At 40.8% G+C, this 19,147-nt stretch overlaps 1 protein-coding gene across 2 annotated transcripts in view; it reads right to left on the bottom strand.

Moving 5' to 3' along the window:
* The window catches only part of LOC122573907 (chondroadherin-like protein), a 164,695-nt gene that overhangs the window by 15,096 nt on the left and 130,452 nt on the right, over positions 1-19,147 (bottom strand). The window contains exon 1 of one of the 2 annotated variants that reach the window (XM_043740867.1): positions 273-577. The exons of the other annotated variant lie outside the window; for it this stretch is intronic. The gene's annotated coding sequence lies outside the window, so the exon portion shown is untranslated. Of the gene's footprint in view, positions 1-272; positions 578-19,147 lie in introns of those variants that run through there. 2 annotated transcript variants of the gene reach the window in all.

The raw sequence follows: 19,147 nt of genomic DNA, 5'->3' as shown, positions 1-19,147 counted from the left end.
AACACAAGGTTCGCGCTACGTGGTCAGAGTTAATTTAACCGAACCACCGATTATCAAACAAACGAACGTCGATCGATGCGTCACTAGTCCTCGCAATTCCGTCCAGTTTCTATCCTTCGATTCGCATCCGGTATTCTCCGCACGTCCTCCTTAATCGGCCGCGCCGATCGCTTCGCCAATTTGCGAAAGCCGGTCAAAGCCGCCCGGACTACGTCCAAACGACCGAAAAGGATCGTAGGAAGATTCGTAGCAAGCGAATCGATTAAACTCACAGCCCCTGACGATCCAATTATCCACTGGAAGAGAGCCCGCGAGATCTTCCAATTTTCAGCCACCTCTCGCGAATATTTCCGATCCTCGACGATGCACCTAGCGACGAGCAACGACTATATTCCCTTCGATCCGATTGTAAAATTATCCTGTTCCCTTTTTAAATCGTCCCTTCTTTTTATATTCCCGACGATTTTACTTTCGACGAAGAAAGTCCTTCTTTTTCGAATGATCGAAACTTTGCCGTTCGTCGGACGGTTGCGGTCTCGTGGACGAAACGAAACGAGTGGACGAACGAAAGCTGCCGTCAGTGCCGGCCTCTGCGCGGTACCACGACGGAGAGCTGACCTGGGTGTCCGTTGGCATCATCATTGGCCGGCTAATGGGCGGTTTCCGTCTCAGGGGATCATGGGATACGCAACAACGACAATGGCAAAGAGGTGGACAACCACGTCATCGGAGATCTCGCGATACTCCTGGGCGTGGAAGCCAAACGGCTTACCGATGCTTCGCTCGGTTTTCCACGCTACACCGTCGGTCGATGAACGTTTCGGCACCGATGCACCGTTCGCGCTGATAATCTTCGTCCAATGCGTCCATTTGTGAGCTTTCTGTAAATGTGTGCGTGTGTGTGTGTGTGTGTGTGTATGTTTGCGTGTAAACGTGGCTGTCTATGTATGTACGTGCGTCGAAGATGTGGAGAATACGTTTCACGGAAATGCATATCCGCGCGAAGCAACGTTCGTTTGTCGAAATCGAATGAAAAATCCTACGAGGATTAGATCGATCTTCTTCGACTTGTTAATTCTGTGTGGCATTGACGTGACGAGTAGATGGACAGACTGTGCACGTCTGTGTATTTATGGAACACCGAGACGCCCGGAAACGTTTAGATTTAATAGCGTTACGTGACGCGAAAATATTAGACTGTTGGAAAAGTTTTATTTCATAAGGTTTCTTTTAATAAGATTTCCTTTGATAAGTTTCGTTTTGTAAGGAAATAGTACACATACAACGTTCTCTCTTTTATATTATTTTACTGATTTATCGTTCTATGGGAACAAAATGGGTCATAAAGAATTCAATGAAATGATATAAAACAGTAAATGTTGTGTATCCATCATTTCCTTATAAATAAATCCTTGCGACAAACTGATACATTTACGTCACTCTGTGATGGCATGATAAATGTTCTTCATAAATGTTAATTATTAAACAAGTGCAAGTCAATGTACACGTATTTCTCTGACCTATTACGTACTCTGTGAATCGTCTGTACATGTACAGGGTGTCTTGCGTAACACGCAACGATCAGCCGACTAGAGGCTGATCGTATGCACAGCAATACGAAAATGTAGAATGAGATCTGCTCGATCGAAACTTTGTTTTGCAGAAAATCGAGTTGGAAAGTTTATCGCGTATGCTTGAACGTGGCTAATTCTAGACCGGAGAGGAGCAAACTATGGACCAAAGGTTATCGTATATGTCGTATATGAAAATAGGTGGATAATATACGGTACAAGTTTTTAACTTTTGAAAATCACTTTGAAAATTGATCATTCGCCTGTACTAAATTCTTCAAATTCCATTCTCTTGGCCGGGTAAAGCCTTAAATAGAAAAATTTGATTCCACATTTTTTACTTATCCTGGGATGTACAATAATCTCTCGCCGATTATTCGCTCGTACGCGATCGACGATCAGCTTAAATTTAAACAGAATTATTACGATTCTTCGAAACTAGATTTACTCGGTGGAAGGAACTTCATTCGATATTTTCAACTAATTTTTGCACGAAAAATCAGCCGGTGACCACGCTATGCGCGACACCATCGAATGCAAATGTAAAACTTCCACATTTACGAAAAAGCACGAGGAAAATTTGAAACGCGTACTATCGATCAGTTACTTTACCTTTGAGAATAAATGTCCGACTGCTATCTCGAAGAAAGTTTTGCAAGATCGTATAAAATATATTCCCGCGAGAAATGGAATCAAGACAGTGAAGAATTCAATAAGAAATAGCGGTCACGAAAATACGTATAATACGACAACGTTAGGGCGACGTGAATTTTCCAGCTATCTGTTTAAATTGCTTTTCTTTAAACGTTCGAATATTTCACGAATGTTAAATATTATTTACGGTTATCTTCCCTTTAGTTACGAACATTCGTTCGAACGTCTTACGTGCGTTAAAAACATTCTACGAGGCTATCTTTTCGTTAGTTAGAACGGCGCACGCGATTGTCGTTTCAGCGCCATATATTCGTATTAAACAAATACGTACGGGAATAATTTAAATCCTGACGTGAGATTAAAGGTTGTTGAGGGTAATCTGACATTTCGCAGTGTCGCACGCAATATCTGCTCGCAATATGCTTGCCTGCGCCAACGTCAACGACCGAATTCTTTTATTTGCAAAGCGTTTCCATTATTCGTGGTGTTTTCGTTAGGAGAAAAAAGCGTAGGGAAACGAATGTAAAAAGGGGAGAATATAGGAAGAATAAAAGGCTGGGAAACAGGGTGGAATAAAAGGCGGGAATATAGGTATTATACACGAGTATTGGACGATAAAGAAAACTAAAGGCAGATGCGTTTAAAATTTGGATCAACGTTGAAAGCTTTCCAGCGTGCTGCAGGTTGCAATATTGAGGCGTAACAGCACGTTGCGATATTCAGTTGTGGCGTACAGTTTTAACAACGAGATATATTATTGAACTTTACTATACGTTGCCACGGATTAGGAAATGGAATTGTCATGAATTATATTATTAACGAATTACGTTAAATCGTATTCGGCCATAATGGCCGAATAAAATACCAAACAGCGAAATATCGTATTGTACTGCCAATGAAGAAGGAGAAATATGAAATTCTAATAGGTAATAAATTATGCACAACGAGCGGCTGTTAATTCGATAATGATAATACCGAGGATATTATAAAATTACTAGAATAAGCGGAATATTAAAAAAGAAGCGAAATATCACACGCTCGCGGTTTCAATTCTGGTCTCAATCGACCTCGATCCTCCCGCAAATACAATTACCGTAAAACGTATTCGCCGTAACGATAGAAGCGACTTATCTCTTTTTTATTTCCAACTACCGTTCGACAGTTTCTAAGGGGCGAGTGCATTCGTAGAAATCTTAAAGGTAGAAATCTCGGCTTAATTGATATTAAAAGCGGCAACGATAACGGGAACAAACGCGCGGAAGAAAAGTTGAACGAGAGCGCGACGATGGAGGAAAAGGCCGTTGAATTTTATTCGTCAGTTTATCGGAGTCCGCAAATTTACCGCGTCCAGCTAATTTTCGTCACGAAAACTCTCTCGACCCGCCGGCTTCTGTCGCGTCATTCTTTCTTTTTTTCCCCTGCTTTACATAAAATAACCGCTTTGAAACTACCCGCGGCGCACGGTAACGAACGCAAGAAAAGGGACGAGGAGAGAGAAAAAAAAAGAGGAAGCAGAGTAGAAGGAAATGAGAGAAAAAGGGGAAGGAGAACGAAGCCGGTTAACGGCACAAAGGCGAGTTTCCATGGAGCAGGCTGAGAATGGAGAACCACACCTTACCTTCTGCCAGCCTGTGCCAGCGACCCTGCCCTTCTTATCGTAATTGCGACTCGCGGTGATCGATCGTTCGTCTTCGCGGCGCATTATCATGCGCGTCGGCTTGCTTCCATCGGAAAAATTCTCCTGGTCGTCGGAGATTCTACCGCGCTAATTGAATTTACAGAGGGAGGTCGGACTGTCGTGTCGAGTGGAAAATTCAATTCGACGCTAAAGGTGCTTTTATCCTTCCCTCGACTTCCATTCGAACGCACTTACCGGCCGATCGACCGACCACGATCCAGGTGAATCCCATTTTGGTCCTCGCTACCGGTTCACAGGGAATCAAGAGAGAAACGAGAAGAAGATAAAGGACGGTGATTCGTTCTGGATCTCGGGAACGACGGGCTCGGCTTTGAAACGAGCCACGCCAACGATTCCACGTTCTTCCTCGATGTTCAACGTCTGCTTGCTGCGTGCAACTATTGGCCTGGCAACTATGTGATTGCGGATTTTATCGTTAGGTGTTATTGACAAAATCCGCAATCACTTACTTGCCAAGCCAATAGAACTAACGTTTTTTTGGCTTCACGGCGTTTCGAAAACCCATTCAGCTGGACGATTCGTGCGACAGTGTCCCGATTGCTGATGAAATTAAAGAAACTGTCGCGCACCGGAGGAGGTTCGACGAGGAGGAGGAGGGACGTGAGATTTGTACGGTGGACCGAGACGCTTCGGAAATGGAAAGCTCATGGAAGAAGGAATCGTTGAGAAATATTCTATTTGGAGGAAGGGGAAGTCATTGAATTTCTATTTCGAAACGACCGATAAAACGATAGGATCTGTTTAATAACGAGCAAGGAACGATTTTATGACTAGAACGATTTTTATTTTCTGACTTGTCAATAAAATGTCACCATTGATGCAAGCGTTTACATAATTATTCGATAGATTCGACGAAAATAATTCACGGTGACATCCAGATGCGATATAATTCGGTCGTATCGAAATTTTCTTGGAGATTTCAACGAAGCGTCTTTGTCGAACTTCTCGTCCGCCTTGGAACTATAATAATCTTTATGCTGCATAAACTTCCGTGCAAGTTCCACCGCGGAGAATACGCGTTTGTTAGAGTATGTTAAACTCGGCGACCCAATTGCAAACTATCTCCGACCAGGCAACGCACTGACTTCATCCTTATGGCAAATTACGCTAACGTAAATTTAGTCTGGCTCGGTTCTGTCAGTCGTTAAAACTTTTAAGGATGCTCCTGTGGTACAATTAGGTAACGAGCCCTTTTCGACCACTAGAATAGTTGACACCTTCGTGGATTATCCCAAAATTTGCATCGGAATGTGTTTGTCAAACCTTGCGATGCTTTTGTCTATAGTCACAAAGCTGACCGTACCATTTTGTTTCTATTATCTTGTCCGAGTTGAATCCAACGGAAACTCCGCATCGTTTTTCTAAATTTGTACATTTTCGAACTTTCCGATTTTCAAGCTTGCCAATTTTTGAACGTTCGAGTATTCGAATAATCAAGTTGTCGGGTCTTCTTGTATCTTTTAACGATATTCGTCAAGCAACTACTATCCTTCTATGATAATACGAAAGAATCTTGCGCGGAAACGGATTGCGACAAGGGTTTCCAATAGCGGCCATTATTTTACACAAGATTTAACGAGTACTTCGCGATTTCAATCTCGTTCAACTGCGATCTTAATTTCGCGTAAATTCCGGTAATTTAACAAGTGGAGCGAACGCTCAGTCAATGGTAAATCGAAACGTCTCGGGGAACCATTTCTCAGAGACGCGGTGAATAATTTCGTTCACGAGCAACAGTCGATTGATACAAGCATTTAACGCTAACATTATCAGGCTCGGTCAAAGGGCTGGTTTCAAAATTTAATTTCAAAATTCATCGTTATTTCTTTCCTTCGTCTAACATTACGTTGATTCCTATATTAAACAAAAATTGAGAAACTGATCGATCGGATGATATAAGAATTTACGTGCAGTTAAACGAACGAGAGAAATAACGACGAATGTACAATTTTAAATTAAATTTTAAATTAAATTATTGAAACCGGTTTTTCCACCGAGCCTGGTAAAGTTGGTCTCAAACAACAAGTGGTCCCAGCCGTTAACTATGATGTGTTCATATATATATGTCGAGTTATCGTTAGGTTTAGAGGCGTGTAACGAATCTTCGTTCGGACTAGCCATCGTTGTTGTACAATAGACATATTTACTGGCATAAATATGATTCTTACAGAGTTTGCAAATAACCATGGTAATTAGACACTCGACATCTTAATGACAATGATCTTGGGTTCAATAACGAATCCATGGCCAACGGGCTAACTCTTTGTTAAACGTAGAATATATTTTGAAGCATAAAGTAACGTTTTCTGTGACGCTCGGTATACACTGCACGTAAAGACGATGTGAAACTCTCCAAGGATATCGCAAGAATAAAAGACCGATGGAAACTTTCCTCTCCATACGATCGCGTTCGTTCGTTGTATATTGGCCGGGGATACCAACAAAATTCCAACCGCCGTTGCTATCCAGTCGACGACATTGTTTCTGTCCGGGGTTTGATTGTTAATACAACGCGTGTCCCATAATATTGGCGCTTCTCTGTTAGGTAAAAGCGTGCATCCCCTGACCTACGTTCAGCGACCAGTTGCGTCACCTCGAGCCCAAGCCCACTGTCACAAATCTCGAGCAAACATAATCGGATTGAATCATAACAACTACTTCCAAGTTTTATTATTTAAGTACAGCTATGACAAATAGTCTAGACTAAAGTATTGGGGATTTTCGCAAGAATTCAAAAGAAATGGCCCCGATGTTCTTTCATCTCCGACGTATATATACATATTGTATATATGCGGCGTGGAAGCCGATCGATTCGCTTCGATTCTCGTGACTCGGTCTATGTTGTTTGCACGAACGATGACGCGAGAAAATGATGAAATAATACAATCCGTCTGAAGGGATGCTTCGTATACGACCGAGTAACGTTCGTGATTCCGTCGAATTTTCCTGCACACGCGACACGTAAGTTTTTTTACCACCAAACGTACATTTTTAATAAATTTAATTTCCAATTTTTATTGGAAGCCATCGTTTTCTTTTGTAACTGTTTTAAATTATTGCCAGATTGTGGTTTCATATATATACGTTTACGAGATACTCGAAGGCGCGAGAAATGCAGAGAATTTAGGTAACACGGGCGAACCATAGAAAGCGTCGAAACTGTAGAAACCAGTAATATTTCGCCAAGTAAAACGACAAAATTGTCTACCTAGGTTCCATTTTCCTTGTTACATTTATACAAAAATATGAATTTGCATAATTATCCGCAGTTTAATTATCGTAAGTGGGCACGCTACTACAAATGAAAACTTCTCGCGGTTCTCTTTTTGTACATAAACGGTATACGTTCTCCGTTACGTGGTCTGTATAATGTTCTTAGCTGCTGTCTTTTTCTCTTTTTTTTTGATCCTTCTCCGAAGAAACGTTGATCGTGTTATTAAAAATTCCAACACGTTTATTCGTTGCACCTGTTTTGATTCGAGAAAGACCACGTTAAAACGGAAACGAACAAGAGAAGGCACATCGAGCGTGTTTCTTCGAGCTGCAGAAAATTACGATAGCTCTTGAAACTGGAAAATATTCCATCAGGGTAAGTGTGTTGTAATTGTAATTCGATCGAAAATTTCCTGATGAAAACGTAGATAGTGCGGGTCTGTTAAAGTTAGACCGCTCGATCATCGAAATTGTTCATATTTACGAGGGTTCAACGATATCCGTTTATTTTGTAATTACGCGGTCGGTATAATTACCTTGATCATGCTAGTTGTTAATATCACAGGGACAAACGGCCCGACCAACTAATTTCATAGAGTATTACCGTTGCAATTACGATACTCATGGAATTACGAATACGTCCAATCTAACTCTTCTCGATCAACGTTCCACTTATCAACAGATTCCTCAAACATCATAAACACAATATCGATACGACGCAACATCTTCAACTTGCGGAAACCGTGGATAAAGTGAAATTTTAAGAGAAAGTTGCACGTACCTTCAAACATGAAATATAAACGTTTTTGGGCTTCTTCTTTTGGCAATTATTTTGAAAATTCTTTGAACAACTATAAATTTTACGTGTCGCTTTTATTCATCGTGTTTATCTCCTTTGAAAAAGTACAGTTCTGCCAAGTTTCCATTCAGCATTTCAATTATTCAGGCGCATAGAAACGAAAGGCAAATCAACTTTCACCCGACCACCGTGTTTTTCAGTCTGTAAATTTTCAAATTGAAATTACTCGCCTCGAAACTTTCTCCCTACTCAGCAAGTAAGTTCGAGTAAAATGAATAATTACGAATGTTTAATATTTCTCGAACCTAACACCGAACTGGAATTAGGAATTTCGGTTTCCTAATTAGATTCTGCAAGAGGCAACGATCGGAGCAAGGATCGCCTTAAAAATAGTCAGCGCCCGGCGGAACGTGGAAACGTAACGAAGTTCCTGGCATCGTTGGATGCAATATTTAGCGAAATCGGAGAATGCTAGCAACGGAAAAATCTTTTCGCGAAGCTATGAATACTTCAGTCGCATCGACCCGCGTCGAAGATTCCAAGTTGCGTCGGAACGAGCACGGAAAGGAGAACAAGCAAAGCCAGAGAAAATCGGATAGAAGGAGCAGACGAAGAAACGAGAACGTCGGTTCGTTAGAAGACGAATTTCGAGTGCGAAGTTCTCGAAGTTTCTCGATTAAAACTGTTAATATGTATTTTATATTCCAGCAATTTCATATGTTCAATTCGACACGCTGAAAGACATCGTTTTGACAACGAGAGAGCGAGGCTTTCGTCCCTTTCTTCGGATCAATTTCGCTCGTGCTCTTTGCGTTTTAGCAGTTTCTTAAAGACAGTTTATTAATTTTTCACGAGGAACTTTCTTGCAAGAGGCAACAGACTTGAACGCGATTTCTTTGCTCGGCGTAAATCTTTCAAGTTGCTTCTGAAAAATTATTCTCTCGAATTCAAGTACCTACTCCTAGTTCAAAGATTCTTTTTCGATATCTTCACGAACGAAGCGGTAAACCGTCGCCTATTCAAGTTTCGTCGATCGTTCGATTCACCAAGCCACGAAACAGCACCTAAAGCTCGGGCAAATGTTGCCACAGCCTCGTCAATTTTACCCTCCGGTTAAACTTTCATTGGTTCGTTTCTAAATAGCTGGCGTATCCAGCGAATCCATCGATCACATCGTCGTTCTACATTTTCATACCGGTTTGATGCTGATTTGGCGTCAATGATGTTTTACGAATCGCGATTCGCTTGGCCGAAGTTGGCACGTTACACTGGCTCATTATCTCGTTGTGGTTTGCGGCCCGTTTATTATCTCGTTACCAATCGGTCGCTTAAGTTCCATGTAAACTACGATAAAGTTTGGATGTTGGTCGTTTGCCGGCGAGCTCGTGGAACGACCACTTAATACGGAAAACTTGCAGCCTCTAATCAGGCTAAAGTATTTCCAAGCTAAATATTACACGAAATCGCTGTTTAATTGAATGAACGAGCTTCGGCGCGAGCAACGAGGTGAATATAAAACGAAACGACGAGTGTGCCCTGAGAAGCATACAGTTTGAATTGTCGCGTATTTTTCGAGCGATTGGAAAAATTCAAAAGGTCGGTGGGAAAGTTCGTTCGGATTTACATTTCCATTCGATATACCTTTTACTGAGTTACATAGGTGCCATTTTGTTCCACGATCTTTCTCCGTCATTCACGCCACTTGAATATTCCATCGTTGCAGAACCTCTCAGGTTTTTCGGCGAAAAACTTTCTAATACGATTTTTTACCAAATTCCTTAAAAATTGCAACGAGCTTTCCGAGCCAGCAATATAGTTAGATGCATCTAACGTACTGATAATGGTTTCGTATTATTCAAACGCAAAAACATATTCGTAACATTTTCTTTATGCCATACATTGTTTCTTTTTTAGTGTTTTATATGACAGTAGTTAACATTTTTCATGAGATACCGCGCGAAACATCTAAGACGCGAATTAACGTCTTACGATCCGACGTCGTGCAGACACAAGAGAAAGAGAGAGAGAGGGAGAGAGGGAGAGAGAGAGACGACAGAAACGAATTTCATCAAATTTTTAGCGTGCCTGTGAGTTCGCGTTTTAATTTGTAGCAAGTTCCAATCGATGAAATAGATTCGGGTTAGTGGGGATCAATTTTCCTCGACGTCTCGTTTCTACGTTCGTCAAACTCTTCGCGATTTTAATTAGAACTTTGACTCTGCACTTTTATAATATTTTAATCGCTTTAAAAGTAGCAATTATGCTTCGTGGTAAACATAATGAAATATTTCGACATACAGCTCTCCTCTAAATAACGAACAAACAAACGGACCATTTTTTCCATTGTTTGTCAGCATCGTATTAGGTTGTCCGAAAAGTGTCTTTCTTTTACAGACACGTCTTTTACAACGACGCATCTTTATACAAACATGAAAGCTAATCTGTCAAAGGTTGTGATCTTTATCTCGATAGAACAAAATGGATCGTACGTAATTCGATAAAATAATATAAAACGATCAATGTTGTGCGTCCATTATTTCCTTATAAAACGAAAGAAACTTTTCGGACGACCTAATGCTTTCGATCAGCGAAATATAATCATGCGGTTACGATATTATCCGGCGAATATTAATTAATTACTCTGTCACGTGTCTCTCTTTGGCCGGAAGGGCAAGGACTCTGACGTGGAAATAAATTTCCTCGAGTCTGTCACGTCGCAGAATTTCTTTCGCGTTTAATCCGCAGCTTTTCAACCGTTCGAGACGCAAGTAGCAGGAAGCGAAATTTAATTTCAGGGGAACAGTCTCGAAGAGGCTGCCACATCTTCGGTTTTAATTGCTCAGCGAGAGGCATCGATCGATGGGGAACGTGACGATAATGTTAATCGATGAATCGTCGCGCGTCTCAAACGACTCGGACGTATGGCAGCATCGAGACATTTGCATCGATCTTTTATTCATGCGAGTTTCGTTCGAAGGAACACGCGATCAAGCCGAATTATTCGTAGATTCGTCCATTCTTTTTCCAATTTTATGCTCGTTCGCTGTGGCTTCGCCGAGAACAAAGAAAGTCCGATTTCATGGCAATTCGAGGTATTATAAATCCTGATCTCCATCAAGATAAATATTATTAACAGTACGAATAGTAGAAATACTTTAGGTACAAGTTATTATCGGAGAAACAGTTTGAATAAATACTATTACGTTAATACGCGTACATGTACATGTATAGTTTATTTTCCAGCGAAGCATCAGGTTCTCTAACCATTAAATTTCGTCGTATCGTCGATCATGAAACGCGTTAAAGAAAAAACACGTTTGTAGATCGCGTATGCTCGATGTTGAAGAGATTTATAGCTGCAAAAATATCGAAACCTCTCTTCTTTAAGACTGGAACTACCACACCAGTCAAATCGACTGGTTTTACAGTTTTATTTTCAAATTCCTACTTCGTGTTATATTTTATTTCCGCAATGATGCAATGACTTTCGCAACGATAACTAAAAGAATAATATAATGAATTTTATTTTGTTTTTTACGTATTCAAACTGAAAATAATTTTGCATCAAGGCTACTTATACCAATACCGGTGAAAATGACTGGTACTTGTCAAAGTATTAAAGGTTCCTGCAATCTGTTTATCGAACCTCGATTAACCAGTTTCCTCGTTTTCTACAACTTGCCACACGTTTTTCAAATTTTTACCGCGTATCATTCGATAGGACGATATCAGTTATGAGGAAAATTCCGGATCGATCGCTAGATCGCTAAATGCTAACGCTAGAAATACCACATCAGTCAAAACGACTGTTTCTACAATTTTATAGATCCTCGTTTAGGGATGTGATAGTTCCAGATGGATTAATAATATCAAAAATGTATTACATAATATGGAATTGCTTCTGTAAGACAGCAATAAATCGATAAATATAAAAATATTCTATTATTAGGTATTTTTTAAAGACATTTTAAAGTCATTTTTCACTGGTTTTGATAGAAATAGCTTCGATTTGGAAAAGGCTCCTTGAAAATGTAAATTCATCATTTTTGGGAAGATTATCTCGTCTGCCTGATTCGTTTAATAAATTTTTATAAATTGCCAATGCTTGCGATTTACGTGAAAGTACGCAAGTATCTTTGAAAAATGCGAAAATGGAGAGAATGGCGCGTAATCGTACCATTTTATACAGTCGCACAGGCGTCCATAAATTCCGTAATACGTCTGCTGTTGATGAATCTGACGCATCGTGTCACGTTAATACCAGTCACTAGATTTGCATAAATTGCAATAACCTATATTTCAACTTACCTTATTAAGTTATTAATCTCGCGTTACCAGCGAACGTAAGATGTACGCGAGTTAACGATATTGCAGCGTTTAAGTAACGTGATTGCCATTCGACTGTCTTGTTAACTCTGATCTGTTCAAATTACTTTTTGGATATTCCTAGCTATTTTTATCGCGTTCAGATTGTAAGAGGTGCATGGAAGAAAGGAACACGGCAATAAATATAAAACGTTTCGTCGTAAATCACGTATTTCCACGATGGAAACTAGTTCACGAGTAGAGAACGATTGATCGATACTTTTTCAACGTGGAAATAAAAGTTGGCCGAACGTTACTTTATCATTTTACATCGACTCGTATTCGCTTTGAAGTCGCAGACAACGTAACAACTTCCGAGAATGCAATCGATATTTCTTCGGTTAAAAGAAGAATTAAAGTCATTTCAACGTGTCGCTTTCCATATCCACTCGCGAGCTAAGAACACAAAGTTTCAACGACGATGGAAAATCGAGACGTAACGCCTGTGACGCGTCGCTGCAGAAATAATCGAGAATTCAAATGGAACTACAATATAGTTCTGTACACGTGATTGTACACGTTCGTTTGTTTAAAATCATCATTCCTATAATTTCCTATTTTCAATCTATTCTCGGAAAATGAAATCTGAACGTAATTAACATCGCTGCAAACAGCGTAGACTCGTACGGTTTCGCTGAAAATTAAATCGAGCAAACGGATCAATTTTTCATTCGATAGAAATTCCACGACGATTCATTTCTCGAAACTAACGTTCCTTCCACGGACATATTCGATTGTTTAAAATTGGACTTTCTTCATTCTCCTTCCTGCAAAATTATATCACACCGCGCGACTATTCTTATCTCGAAACTCCTCGACGTCAGAATTTTAACGCTGTCTTTTCAAAATTTCATCGGTCCGAAGGTATTACGATCGTACGCTCGCTACTTTCGCGTATAAAATTGATTTCGCCAGTCTTGTGCTTCCAAACGTACTCGAAATAATCTTAGAAAGGAAGTTTCAACGTCTATCGGATGCGAATGAAACGTAAGCTTCTTGCGAATAGACACGTAACAGGTTCAAAAGGAGGAATTTCGTTGGGAAACGAAACGACAGCCGGAAAATAACAACGAAGGGAAAGCTAGGCTGCGGAAAATGCACATGGGAAATATCGTGACGCTGCGGCGTCGTCCCGTCTCGTGTATTTTCGTTGGGCTGCCATAGCTTCCCGTTCTAATTACAATGGCTCGCCTCTAAATTAACACTTGCATTGTTTATACGCGATCGAATAAACAACACAACTTCTGCGATGCAATCTCAGTGGAGGCTGGTTGTACACCGGCTTCGTTTTACGACAGCGGCTGTTTTTCAATCCAGCCGCGAGAAATTGATTCTCAGATTTGTTTCAACAGTGGCAAAAATATCCCACTTTCCTTTTTTTCATTTATACGCCACTGCTGTCGAAAGTAAGAATTTTCGGGCTTCCCAACATTTTGATCTTTGAATTTTTAATCTCTGGATTTTCAAGCTTTTAAACTTTCAAACTCTCCAACTTTCAAACTTGTGAATTTTAATACCTTCGATTTATCGTTTCGCTTTTCGAAGATTCGAGGTTTTAAAACCTCTGAATTTTTCATCCTCCGGATCTCCAAATAATCGAAACTCTCAATTTTATCTAAATTGCCAATTTTCCAATGTCCTAAAACCCTTACTTCTCACGATCAAACGTGATATAACGCTACATAGACAGTAGAATTCGCTGCTGACGCTCTAATTACCCTAACGGTACACGCGAATTATCATTCTGAAATAGAAACGAGATTCAACGACTAAAGTACCGGCAATTTCTTTATCTGGATGTATATTTCATTTCCGACATCCATAAAAAGCGACATGTTGGAGGAATTGTTTCGCTTTGGGGATTTCCAATAAGAGGCAAGGGACATTTTCCTTTCCTTATCGATTTTTACAGCTATTCGTGCCACTGGAATTTACGATTTTCATCTGGTGGAAGGGTATTTTTGATGTCATGAAAAGATAAGCAACGTAGAAAGTTGCAGCCAGGAGACTCGTATCTGTGGTGGCTTGTTTCTCCATCTATGCGTTATTCATCGGGCTTATTAAGGAAGTTATTCGTGAAGTATCCAACCCTGTGTGTGTTCTGGAAATTGAACTTTTCGAGTTCGTGCTGCTGTCCTAATGTTACGAATCATAACGTTACGTTATTTTACTCGGCAACTCTACGAACCGCGAGATTCGAAACGCGTGATTGCTGTTCCAAAGTGGAGGATTTCCAAACGACACGCGTGACCAGACGTACACTGAAGGTGGAGAATTGAAACGATGTCTGTAATGGTCAGAAACGCGGTTAATAATAGCGATAATAGCGGTAGTGATTAATAGCAATTAAATAATAGTAGCAATAAGGTAGATTAAAGTGACAATAGCAATGGGTTGGATAGAAAGTTCGTTGCGATTTTCGTAGCGAAATGGGTCCGAGCTTGACGAATCGCTATGAACCTCGAGTTAATTTGTCCAAATTGGTATCGTCGATCGGTCAACGGTCAACCGCAGAGCGTAAAACGAACAGGTTCGAACGTGGTTCACCAAGACGATGCAAGACCACGCGTGTCGATCGTCACGCGACAAGGATTGGTGCAACTTGAATGGGATGTTCCAGCCCATCTACCATGTTCCTTCGATCTTGCACGCTCAGACTATCGCTTATTCTGCTCGTTACAAAACTACCTCGACGATAAGAACTTGTCCCCTTTGGGAGACTGGAAACGCGAGTTCGAACGTTTCTTTTCCTCGGAAGACTAAGCAATTGTACGTCGATGGAATAACCAAGTTACCACGAAGATGGCGAAATGTCATCGAAAGGAAAGGCGCATGCATTGATCTGAAACAATGCGCGTAAAGGAGAAAACGCGTGCTTCGATTTGGCCGTAAAAACGAACGGAACGAGCTTTGTTCGAGCTTCGGTCGGAATTTCTAAATCGAAGAAACGTTATCTGCAGTTAATCGATCGGTCAAGAAATCGCATTTATATTTTTATATCACGCTTCTCTGCGTTGACCGATGTTAACGATTCGTTTTCCTCTCGTTCATACGGTTTTATTCCCATTTGCTGTGTTTTACGAGATTAAACCGTACGTTGAAGCGCGCTTCGGATCGTCGATAATTTCCTCGAGTATTTTCTTTTTCAAAATGAAATCGAGCAAACGTGCGACGTTCCGCCCAAGAATATTTCAATTTCTTCTACGCGTGGCAGACGTTCCCTTTCGCGCGAGATAAGTTCGTTGGCGACAACAACAGTGTCTCATCTTAAGTACGATATATTCGAACGCCTGTTGTTTTGCCGTGGATTTCATAGCTTTTTTATTAGCCGACCGTAAACTTCAAAATTCCTCGATACGAGTCGATCTACCTGGGCCGAATGTCGTCATAAAAACTCCCCGGGGAGCTTTCTCGTACAGCCCTGAAGCGTTGTCGTGCGGAGTATCGTTTCATCAGCTTGCCAAATATAAGTTTCGCGGTGGTCGATTTAGCGAAACGTCTGTAAATCGTATAAAACAATTTAACGATCGAGCGTTTAGGTCTTCCAAGCTGGAAGATTAAATGCATCGTTGGTTTTCTCTTAAAGAAAAAAAAAAAAAAAAATGTCAGTCTGCGAGACAGCTTTTCGAACAATCAGCTCCGAATCTTTGTTACTACCGCAGCGTCGGAAATAGAAAGATTTACATCAACTATCTAAATAATAGAAAGCTTGTCAAAAGTGGAAAGCCTGTGAAAAATTGCTGATTGATTCGACGACGATTTTATAGAATCGATGTGAAGCGCTAAGTTATTATACATATATAAACGAAGCTACTTTTACAACCTTTCGCGATTGATCGCAGTTGAATAATTAAATTCGCCATTTGCGACGCTCGTTACTCGAACGTTTACCGAGAAGCCAACGAACAGCCAACGAATATTTTTGTTTCGCACAATGTCAGAAAATTAGCAAGAAAAATAAGGAGCGGAGAAACGTTGAACGGTGACTGGCGAAAGAAGTTAACGTTGTATCCACAGCTGTCAGCTCCTTTGACTTCGAGAACAGCGCACGTATTATGTCACCGGTCGAGAATACTCTAATTAGAGGGGTCGTAAAACCGGGAAGCCCATTTACGTTATTTTCCTGAAAGTCGACGATAACGACGAAACGGTACGGTAGACGGAAGATCGTAGAAGAACAGTTTGAAGAAAATGAAGCGCGTACGAACCGATACAATTTGCCACAGCGATGCCGTGAAATTGCGTTTGTATATTTGATTTTCACTCGTATTCCTTTCGAACGCTCGTTACAATACGCGAATAACGTTATTAATATTTAAATCGGATTGATTCACGTTGAAACCGTTGCACGCCTTTAGAAATCCAGTATCGACGACCGATTTAATGGCTTGTTTGTATGATTTCGCGATAAATCTTCCTTGGAGCAAACAGTTCGATGCGCTGCGTTTGCCAACTGAAAATAAATTTCCCCGGTGAAATGTGATCCACCATGGTATTTCCCGTGGTCGGTGGTTATATTTCACTGGAGAATGTTGCGCCCTTATTATGCAAGATCTTTATTATGAGAGAATTTGCATTTATATTGTCAATTAGTTGGCGAAACCTACCTGTATCCGAGTGTACGCGTCGGTGTCTGAGCGCGTACGTTCAAGTGAATTCGAACAGGTGCGGTGCCGGCTAGAAATTATTCTATGTAATAGCTGTCGTACATTTCGAAATATACAAAAACTTACGACGATTTTATCGGTAATCTATCGGTGCAAGGTGCCTGAAGCTTGTAACTACGAAAATAGTTCCATGTCTTAGCACTTTGAACAGGCTCGACTCTTAGCAGAGTCGACGTTGGTCTTTAAAAATCCTTGAGCGGTTTCGTTGACTGTCCAGAAATTCAACTTTTCAAATCTTACGCGAAACAGCGTGTTAGAAAGAGGCAACCTCTTAATGTCGCTCCATATCGACACTTTATCTTTGCTAACTTCGATCGTATCGAGAGACTTTGACTGAACCGTGAACGTCGTTAGCGAAATCGTCGACATTTTTCTGAATTCTGTACGCTTCCTTAAAGCATCTGTATTAACTCGCCACTAACTCGAAGATGTATAGATCTTAAATAAAAAGTTGGAGTTAGAGCTGGCTATTTTAGACACCAAAGGATCCATGCCCGCAACGATAAACAAACGATAGATAAATAAATAAGATAAGATTGGAAAATATTTCCAGTTCGAGTTTAGACGACACGCAGATGTTTCATCTAAAAGTCGGTCAAATTCGAGAACCTTCTTAGAAAAGTTCATGCTACATCCATGTTAGATCGTCGAATAACGAGTTAATTAAACCGAATAAAGGAAGCAAGGATGGCAGAAAGAGAAACTAAAAGTCTTTAATCTGGATGGGACGTTTTAATTAAGAAGAGCGGTACCATCTTCCACTGATAACGTCATCAGCCTAAAATCCGTCGAAAAACCGAAAACCGAGAAACGAGGGAACCTAGAAAAGAGGAAAAGAAGGTAAACTGGAAAACCTAAACAAGAAATTCCATCGCTGTCGCTGTGCACGCAGCGTTCCCATTCACCGTACACACTGGGTAATTCCTATGGAGGGACAGGATCCTTTTTGCAGCTCATTCCGTTCACGTAACGTCGGCATCATATTTCCGATCAAAATCCATCACGAGCACGGCTCTTCTTTTTTTATCCGCATCCGGTTGCACGTTCGTCTCGTTTATATCGTGGATTCTCATCGAGATTCGATCCAGCTGGATGCTCGAGAATAGGCCCGAGGGAAAAAATGCCAATTCGTGGTCCGAGATTCTCATAGGCCGCGCTATCCGCGATGGTTTTATTAATCCCGAATCACGTTGATCAAGACACGCGTCGGACCGTGCATTCTCGTGATTACGCAAGTCAAAGAACGTTGTTCGTTCGCGTATTTTCTCTGACGCGTTCACCCGACGCCCCAGTCTGTGAAGGAGCTATGCCTTCAAACACGCGGCCGTTTTTCAGAGCGGCGCGACCGGTTCGCCCGTTTCATCAACGAGGATTTTCATTTTCGGACCGAGCTGCAACTTCAGACTCGCATGAAAATTGTCAAGAGAGAGAGAGAGAGAGAGAGAGGGGGGGGGGACGCGGTTTAACTGTACTTTTCGGACCTGGACGCGAGATCGATTCGCGATCGTGCGAGAGAATCGCGAGAGAGTTGAGCGGAAAAATGGTGGTTTATGGTGGCAGCTCGTGCGTGCCGTTCGATTAATTAAAATTTCGTTTTTTTCCGCGTGCGAAGATCTAACGGTACACGGGACGGTATAAAATATGCGATAAAATTTGCCCATTTAACATTAGAACTACCACGCCAGTCAAATTGACTGGTTTTATAAATTTATTTTCAAATTCCTACTTCGTGTTATATTTTCTGTCCGCAATGATGTAATGACTTTCGCAACGATAACTAAAAGAATAATATAATGAGTTTTATTTTGTTTTTTCTGTATTCAAACTGAAAATAATTTTGTATCAAAGCTACTTATACCAATACCAGTGAAAATGACTGGTATTTGTCAAAGTGTAAAAGGGTCTTCCAATCTGTTTACGAACCCCAGATTAACCAGTTTCCTCGTTTTGCACAATTTGCCGCATGTTTTTCAAATTTTTACCGCGTATCATTCAGTATGACGATATCAGTTATCAGGAAAATTCTCAATCGATCGCTAGATGTTAACACTAGAAATACCACATCAGTCAAAACGAGTGGTTCTACAATTTTATAAATGTGTCAATCCTCGTTTAGGGATGATAGTCCCAGATGGATTAATAATATCAAAAATGTATTACATAATATGGAATTGCTTCT

Source organism: Bombus pyrosoma, linkage group LG12, assembly GCF_014825855.1.
Source record: "Bombus pyrosoma isolate SC7728 linkage group LG12, ASM1482585v1, whole genome shotgun sequence".
NCBI classification, from domain to species: Eukaryota; Metazoa; Arthropoda; class Insecta; order Hymenoptera; family Apidae; genus Bombus; species Bombus pyrosoma.
The sequence above is the reverse complement of the archived record's forward strand: the minus strand, read 5'-3'. Positions and strand labels throughout refer to the sequence as shown.